The 9,470-nt window shown below is 34.4% G+C and overlaps 1 protein-coding gene across 1 annotated transcript in view; it reads right to left on the bottom strand.

The window, feature by feature from the left end:
- LOC108976471 overlaps nucleotides 1-2,162 on the bottom strand; it is a 9,886-nt gene extending 7,724 nt beyond the window's left edge. Inside the window, exon 1 of the mRNA XM_018945589.1 lies at nucleotides 2,046-2,162. The gene's annotated coding sequence lies outside the window, so the exon portion shown is untranslated. The remainder of the gene's footprint in view (nucleotides 1-2,045) is intronic.
- Nucleotides 2,163-9,470: the final 7,308 nt, after the last annotated feature.

Raw genomic sequence — 9,470 nt, 5'->3', positions numbered from 1 at the left:
TTCAGTTTGTATGGCAGCTATATGTTATAGTTAACCGATCTGAACAATTTTTTCAGAGATTACATTATTGTCTTAGAAAATAATCTATACCAAATTTGGCGAATATATCTTATTAAATGCAAAAGTTTTCCATACCAGCACTAGATTCCGATCGTTCAGTTTGTATGGCAGCTATATGTTATAGTTAACCGATCTGAACAATTTCTTCGGAGATTATATTGTTGCCATAGAAAATAACTTGTGCCAACTTTAGTGAAGATATATTGTCAAATGTGAAAGTTTTCCATACAAGAACTTGATTCCGATCGTTCAGTTTATATRGCAGMTAWAYGTTATAGTGGTMMGATGTCGRCAGTTCCGACAAATGAGTARCTTYTTGAAGAGAAAATGGTGTTTGCAAAATTTCAAAACGATATCTTAAAAACTGAGAGACTAKTTCGTATATATACAGACAGACGGACATRGCTAAATCGAATCAGCTCAACATACTGATCATTTATATATATACTTTATAGGGTCTCCGACGCTTTSTTCTGGGYGTTACAAWYTTCGTGACAAAATTAATATRCCCTGTTCAGGGTATAAAAATWTTATTAAGTAATAGAKTGGTTAGTCGGAAAATAATGTAGCTTAAGCCGTCTTTTATTAGTAGTAAGAATAAGCTGAGTTATTCTATTTTATAGACTAGATGAGCATTGTATTTTGGCTTTGAAATTGCCTTGAAAACGGAAGTTTCGAACTACGTGTCTAARTTTTTAGTCTAAACCAAAATACCAACATAAAGTCGAAATGAAGTATTTGTTTGATATATATAACCATGGAGCTATATACAAGTATGTACATAATAGTGCCAAGCTAAGGAGAGCTAAGTGTTCGAAATTGCATATTCTGACTTTAAGAAGTAAGAAACGGCTAAGCGCGGGTGTATATAAAAGTTTTATACTCTTGCAACTTGCAAAGCTCAAAGACCAGAATATACCTTCAGGTGCTGAAAAAACTTTGCAGTAAAAAATGTTAAGCTTCAAGTGAATGTCTGTCCATCCATGCAAGTATTAACTTCAGTAAAACTTGAGATATATTGATAAAACTTGGAAATTTTCATTGCAGWTGCCTATAACAAAGCCACAAATTGAAATAAAAATCGTGAGATAGATCGGTGCAAGGAATAGTAGGAGGGAGCCTCATAAACAGCTTTAAAAAGTGGACTTAGCCTCGCCTATTAATTGATTTTAAGTGCATATCTCATAAATCATTAAAGGTATAACAAACAAACTTTCTGACAGTAAGTCTTTCTAGCAACTCATCTTACAGTGCAAAATATTAAAGTTACAAAAATGAGCGAAATCGTACCTGCCTTTCATGTATCACAATATTAAATTCCAGATAATTCCTTCTTTTTAATTTTCACAAATAGTAACTTTAAGGCAGTCAATCTCACGTCCGTAACTTTTCAGKCTCTCCGTTACCGAATTTGTGAATCTTAGCGACTTTTTTTTACCGAGAATATCGGTTAATCTGTGAGATATATTATTGAAATTCCAAAGCATTCCTTTCCTGATAGTTCTGAATCTTCTTGTTACCAATATGCTTAATATAAAGATTTTTGAAAATTCAGCTTTATGTACCGTACGGGTCAATACTGTCTCTACCTCCATATACCTAATATAAACCTTTCTAACTTCCCAAAATATAACCATCTTCTGCTAATATGGCCGCGACTTTGGACTTTGAAAATTGCGAGATCATAAAATGTTCGGTTACGCCTGAACTTGGCACTTCCCTACTTCTTCCACATAGTTCATTGTTTTCAGAAGAGCTACGAATAAATATTTATACGTCAAAATTCGCTAAGTTTTCATAACGATTAAAGTAAGAACTCATTCTCTGTTTAAAAAAATACACAATATACCTGCAATTTTGGCCATGTAACGATAGATCGTGAATACCGATAKTAAAATGTTAATGTTTGATTTGKTAATTTTATTGCTTTTTTGATTAGTTTTTATTAAATATATTATATTTTTTCTTCTTGTTGTTGCATTTACCTAAACCAAAATGTGCTTTTAGGCCGCCCAAATTCCTTACACGAAATAGTCCAGACTTTTTGAAGTTACAATTGAGTATGAAACCAAATTCAGATTCAAAAACGCATGTCCCGCAAGCCAATCCTAAAAACAAACACAGAAAAAGGATATGTTTTTTTATACAGAAAAGTTTTGTTTTTGTTTTTAGTTTTAGAAGAAAGCGGATTTGATAAGCATGATGAATTTATATGGAATGTTAGTTGTTGAGATGATGTGAGAGTTGTTGTTGGATGAAAATGAAAATGTTTGGGGATTATATAAGGATATGAAGAATACATTTAATTTTTTTTTTTTTAATTTTTTTTGGTGGGAAATCAAGCATTTCAGTGGGATGATATGAGGAGTTGGAAATTTTCTGTGTTGTTTTCGCGATGATTTATTGTTAATAGACATGTAAAATATAAAAATAATAAGCCTTCAATCCAATACATATATAGAAAATTTTAGTTTATTTATATCACAATCGAACTCTTTACATCTTTAGTCGGTTCCACGGTTAGAAGTAACTTTAAGYATACTGTAATGCTGCAGTTATTCAGTTAAAGACAGAGCATTCGAGTCTTCCGTAGSATCTCTTCGAAAATGCTTGAAACTGTTGTATAACCGTAGCCGGTCGAAGCTTTGCGTTTACGCGTTTACGCTCAAGTATCAGTAGTTCTACCTCTCTAAAAGCTTACAAACAATTTTGTTCACTTAACAAAGATGATTGGCAGAGCAACACTTTTATATTCTAGAAACGTCTTGGTAGCATACGTTCTACTCATTGAWGTTGCAATTAACTTATCGGGTTATAATCACTACAAACTGACGATTTTCAAACCTATAAAAAATATGATATTTAAAGCGTTCAGTCAAGTGGTTTGCATTACAATATTAGAGCAAGAGGTCCGTTCATAGTATGGTATGTAGTACAAGGTAATCAAAGATCATTTCATGGAACGAATATAGTATACTAGCTTCTCTACAACGAGACTGTAACGGTGTTCTAGGCCTATAAATAATATACTTTTGAGATTTCGTATCGTATAAGTACGATCTAAAATTAAAATTGCGCACTAAAAATTTTTAAACTGTTTTATTCTTGCTGTAACCGACAACAACGCGTTAATATCGCTACCAAGTGATTTCATCTGTTCTCGCTAATGAATTTATTGCAGAACAAAGCGCATCGAGAGAGCCTTTTAAAAAACCGACTGTCTCATTTCTGTCAATACGGTTGAGTAGAGACATGAGTAAGTAAGAAATCACCGCCAAACTAGCCCCTAGTTATCGATTAAACGACTCATATTTGACYTTAATCGGATATTTCGAACTATGCAATGTAATGGATTTATTTAAAAAAATATAATTATCATACCTCGGTCCACATAATCGAAAGAAATAAAGAGTAATATCAGCAGTTTTTTGACCAATAGAAAAAGAATAATGTTTCATCAAACTAATATGTACCAGTCCCTGCACATTGATAGTGACTCCTCAGAAGATTCAGAAACTTGGCTTGAAAGTCTGTTTGACTTTTTGTCCGTCTTTACTGTCCTACTGTTTATTTATCTCTCTAACCTCCCTATGTAATATACTAGGCAGGTCTATTTTAGAAGTACTTCTTTATGATTTCCCAATTTTCTCGATATTTCAGTATATTTATCCATCACCCCTTATTAGTTTTTTCATTTTGTACATATATCCGACTAGCCTCTACATTTTCATAACCCGGTCACTTGGGAGGACGAAGACAACAAACAGAGCGATCGCGTTTTTTATCCGGCCAGGAATTACGCAACATTCTCCAAAAATATTGCTGGAATATTTTACATCGCTGGAACAAGCAAAACATTTTTGTTTTATTTGGCACCCCTAACCCTTGTTTACCTAAATACTTTTACGATCATACGATCTTTTTGTTGCCTAGCGATAATKTACAAGGCTTTCAAAGCCTCAATAAATCTTTTTGGAAATGTGAAGTGTCGTAAATCACACAAAGATGCATCAGTTCGGCGAGCGTATCACCTTCAAAGAAGTTCAGAAATAAAACAACATGCCGATCAACATTGCTGATAGATTCGCCAACACGTACGGAACTGCCAAGTGAAGGGCGTAGGCTATCCATTATCTATATAACGGTTACACAAAAAGCTCAGCTATAACGTGTCAGCTGAGCTTTGAGTTAAGGAGCCGAAGCCAGAGCCACGGCTGGCTGTAAATGTGTTTGTGGCGTGTTAACTGTCAGTCAATTAGCCGTCTTTAATCGTACAAAGATACTCCCAAGAGCATCAAAAAATTGTACATATGTTTATGTTTAATTGAAAGCAACTGACACAAACAACAAGCAAAATAGTGACATTCGCTGTCAAAGCGTTGCGAAAATTTAAAAATCGTGCATTCATTCAAATGAACTTATGTACATACATACAGACATTAAAATTTCTACGTGGATTCATAGCGGAAGCGCATTGCAATTATTTATATGCAAAAGTACGTGTGTATGTGATGGTTGTTGAAAAAAAGCGCTGGTCCCTAACGGTTTCATGTGCTTAGCCCAGACGACACACTGAACTTGGACTGCCACGGCATGCGTGGAATTTTTAAGGTGTGCAAATGCGTGGCTTGGCGCATGTCGTGTGATGCCAAACTGGGTTAGTATGTTGCTGTTAATGTTGCCAAAAAAAGGTGGAGAAGTCACATTTGCATGCAGTTGAATTGAAATCCACGGTTTTAATTGATTTTCTTCAGTACAATTATGACATATTTTAAGTAATGCAGTTAATTTGCGAATTTGGCAATCGAGAGGATGTTAGGAAACGAGTAAAACCTTCGCAAATACAATATATGCGAAAACGCTTTAAAGATACATAGAGTGCATTTTTAGCGGTTAGTAACTTCCTGTCCAACCATCTGTCAACGTAAACACATTTGTTTGACATTTATGTGATATAGCTTTTGCTCATTTTTTTGCATAGACTTACATCAAAGCTTGTAACATTTCAAGCAGTAAAATTTTCAATCCCAATCAATCTGTGTACAAACTTATAGAGTATTTTGCATAGAACAGCGATTTCTGGTTCTTCTCCTTCTTTATGGGCGTAATCACCGCTTACGCGGTTATTGTAGAGTTTATAACGGAGAGCCATGTGTTTCTTCTTTTCGCAATTTGATGAAAATTCGAGATACCAAGTGCAGCCRGCTTCTTTTCCACCTGATCTCTCCAACGGAATGAAGATCTTTCTTTTCTTTTGCTTCCACCGGCGGGTACTGCGTTGAATACTTTCAAAGCTGGAGTGTTTTCATCCATACGGATGTCTTGGCCTAGCCAGCGTGGACGCTGATTCTTAATTCGCTGAGCTATATCAATGTCGTCGTAGAACTCGTCTTCCCATGGAAAGCGCAGAACCTTTCTCTCGAAAACTGTTAACGTCGACCCATCAGATGTTGTCATTCTCTGCACCATAGAGCAGTACGGGGATAATGAGTGACTTAAAGAGTTTGTTTTTAGTTCCTCGAGAAAATACTTTACATCGCCTGCTCCGTCCGAAGTAGCACCTATTGGTAAGAGTTTTTTTGCGTTGTTGTTGTTCTTAATACTCGGTCCAAGATAGKCGAAATTATCTACGACTTCTAARTTATGACTKKCAATGGTGAMRTGGGAGTCAAGTCSGGAATGCAACGACAATTTGTTTGATAACAGCAGATATTTTCAATATTTATTTGCCCTCGGTCACTACCAGACCCATTTGCTTTGCTTCCTKATACAATCTGGAGAAAACGATATAATCAGCATACGCAAGCAGCTGTACACTCTTAAAAAAKATGTCTCCTGCTCGATTAAGCTCTGCAGCTCGAAATATTTTCTTTGGTTCAATATGTGCGTAAACAAACAAAAACGAAAACAATTGTAAAGAAACCCTTCAGGCACCCATATTGAAGCAAAGTTTTGTTGACCGAATCAAATCAATAAATCGGTTTTGGTCYACATTGTTGTGATTTGACTCCATGCGCTTTATGGTAACTGTACAAGTCAAGGGCTGATAGAGTAACCACGTTTGATSTGTTCGAAACCAAATTTCATCCAACGCTCTGATAAAGCCTAAGATAAGGTTGCAAAAATACTTCGACTTTAAATACTACGTGAAAATCTTGTACATTACATACATACATCTTGGAATCACGGCTATAAAACCGTTGAAAATGATGCAGAAGTGTTTCTATTTTGTCATGAGCACGACTTTTTAAGTGGCACAAAGCAATGAAATCGTGAAGTCTTCGAAAACTTGCCTCATGCGAATCGTCCATCAAATGTTAATGACGATAATRTCGAAAATGTTAAATCAAAAATCGACGAGTTGGCATTAGAGATATAGCAGCAGATTTCAATCATCATTTTGATTAATTTTTTTGGGTGTGAAGCGTCTCAATGATAGACTTTTACTAAAAAATCAGATTATTTTGCAAAAACCACTTTGAGTAGAGGTCGCAAAGGAGCTGCTAAACAAAATAACTGAGGGTCTTATATGTATCAAAAGCATCCATACTAAGGAGGAGACATATAAGTTTATGAATATGACATCGAAACTGTACATACATATAATACCCCAATAAAGGTTTGTATTAAAACACGAGAATGTGTTGTTTTTTGTCAGTCTGGGTCAAATTTGATTATTGACTTTTTTTGTTTGAAATATAAACATAAGAATAGAGTGCTTAGTRCAAAAGGGCATACAAACTAGAAAGCCTCAAATTGGTAATTTTGAATCTTTCTTAGATATCTTAAATATTTGTGAGAAATTTTTTGTGGTTTGTTTTGCAGTCCAGACTAAGACTCCATAACTAAGACTTTTAAGAGGCTAATGAAATATAAAACGAATAATCTAATTCATTACGTCTCAAGAGAAATCTTACTTTCATTACGATTACCTCACTTATAATGAAARTGTAATTTCAAATAAATTTCAGCTCGAAACAAATAAGTTGTATCATAAAGCTAGACTATGATTTTTCGAGTATAGAGGTTAAAGTAAAAATTTATTAAAAATTTCAGCCCAACACCTATGTACACTAGTACATCTTTTAAGAAGAGCTCGGAAAACAAAAATTAATCAACTGTTCTAACAAAAGARACAAATTCAATATATATTGCAATAAATATTCAGGTTTTTAATTATTTTTTACAGTGTATTGCACACAGAAACAATGATTAAATACCTTAATGTTCGGAAAGCCAAGATTAAATCAACACGTTAAGTTKACCTTGGCAGGTCATGGCAGGCGCCGAATTTTAGTTTAAGAGTAGAAACAATGGAACAACAAAAAGAAACAACAACAAATGAATAAACCCTCGTAAATTTTACACCACATTACAGCGAATAATCACAAGTGCTAATCGTTACAATGACATGGAGCTAGTTAATGTTGTTATAAACAAAGTTTTTATTTAACTTTATTATAACCGTTATTTGCGCTATTTTAATAGATGATAATTAAAGTTACCGCACCGAGCAATTATCATGGAATAATTCGCTGTTTATCACAATGTTCACTAATTTGATAACTTTGTTGAGTAGTCCATTATCATTTTTGGAATGTATTATYGTCTTTAAGTTTTTAAGTTGTGGTACTTATCATACTGGTTAATTTATCAACAACAAATAGTCTATTCARTGGTTTTCCTGCAACAAGACATTATAATTACAACATAACGACTACAACAATAAATACTCTATTGAACAAATTTGACAAATTATGATGCATTGAAATAAAAAAAAAGATGTTTATAGCTATTTAGACAGAAGCGTTTGATACTCTTATAATGCTGTCAACTTATTTTTTCTTAAAGAGCTCATTTTCAAATGTTAAAATATAGTTTTTTGATTGGATTCGAAAGCATTCACGGTTATTAGCCACCCTAAAGGTGGATTTTATTTGATCTCTTCACCTCTACCCTTTGAAACTCGAAAGTTAACCATTTCAAACACACTATCGCTAAAATAAATTGTTACATACATCTTCTTCTTGATTGGCTTAGTCACCGCTTACGCGATTATAGCCGAGTAACAATACTTCACTCGTTCAAGGCTACTTTAAAAATGTTTACGCTTTGAATTTCTTGTTTATCTTATTGGAAATAGAGATGTTCCGTTGATTTCATCAAATTCCGSAAAAAAAGTCGGTCGACATCSTSYTATAACGCTCGMTAKWSATGGTRACGTCATATCCTGTCTCATTTCGAAGCAAATAAGGCCCCATACCACAATCCGCGTCAAATGGTCAATATTTAGGCATGCAATTACGTTACTTGATTCAAACGAGGATTTGACTCACCCCAAAAGCCAAAAGTTTGTTTGCTGATTAAGCCATTAAGCCAAAAATGGGCCTCATCTGAGAACATCATTTTTCGATTACAGTAGCCACCTGAGAACATAAAAACCTTCGACAATTTCCAAGCRTACTACCAAAGTAAAACATGGCATGATGAAATGGCGGACATTACTGAACACCCTGACAAAAATTTCCGTATACAAACATGGCCGCCGTAAACTATCAATATCCCTATTGGTAGACGCTGTATCACTATAAAACATTTACATTTAGATCAAACGCAGAACAAAAATATGAGTTACGTAATTTTTGAACGGTCCCTTATGAGTTCTCGTATAAGTTATATTATTTTACCACGAAGTTTTTTTTTGTTTTTTGCCGAAAAAACGTCGAAAACCTATAATACGATATACATATATCGTATACAGTATTCTACACATATATTTATACATATATTCATACAAGGTGTTTTCCAAAGTAAACAGGACTTTTTCTAGCGTCATCTATATGTCGACTGCTGCATTAGAATCTGCTACCTTTATCAATTGCCCAGTGAGAATTTCATGACATTTCATTGATTGGAAGTGAAATGTTGCATTTTAAATGTCAGTATGTTTGTGTTATCGGTGCGAAAATGAGCTTCGAACAAAGAAAAATTGAATTTTGTTTTAAAATTGGTAAAACCTTTACCCAAACGTTTCAATTGATGAAACAAGTTTATAACGATTATTGCCTATCCCGTAGCAGAGCGCACGACTGGTTTCAACGTTTTCGTGGTCGTGAGGACATAAATGACGATCAACACGTGAGCCAATAAAAATCCGTGATCACCGGAAATTCCATCGTGATCACCGGAAATTCCATCGAAACTGTACCGAACTGAGCCGAAATCATCATTGAAATTCATGGAAATGGAATTGAACATCTCCAAAACAATTATTTATTGCATTTTGACCAAATATTTGGGCTTACGAAAGGTCACATTTGAACCATTAACCACTCCCCATATACACCTGATATGGCATCGAGCGACTTCTTCCTATTCGGAAAAATGTATTTGTCCATGAAAGGAAAGCG

This window comes from Bactrocera latifrons, unplaced genomic scaffold (genome assembly GCF_001853355.1).
Source record: "Bactrocera latifrons isolate USDA-ARS-PBARC rearing strain unplaced genomic scaffold, ASM185335v1 scaffold_77, whole genome shotgun sequence".
In the NCBI taxonomy this organism is placed as follows: Eukaryota; Metazoa; Arthropoda; class Insecta; order Diptera; family Tephritidae; genus Bactrocera; species Bactrocera latifrons.
The sequence above is the reverse complement of the archived record's forward strand: the minus strand, read 5'-3'. Positions and strand labels throughout refer to the sequence as shown.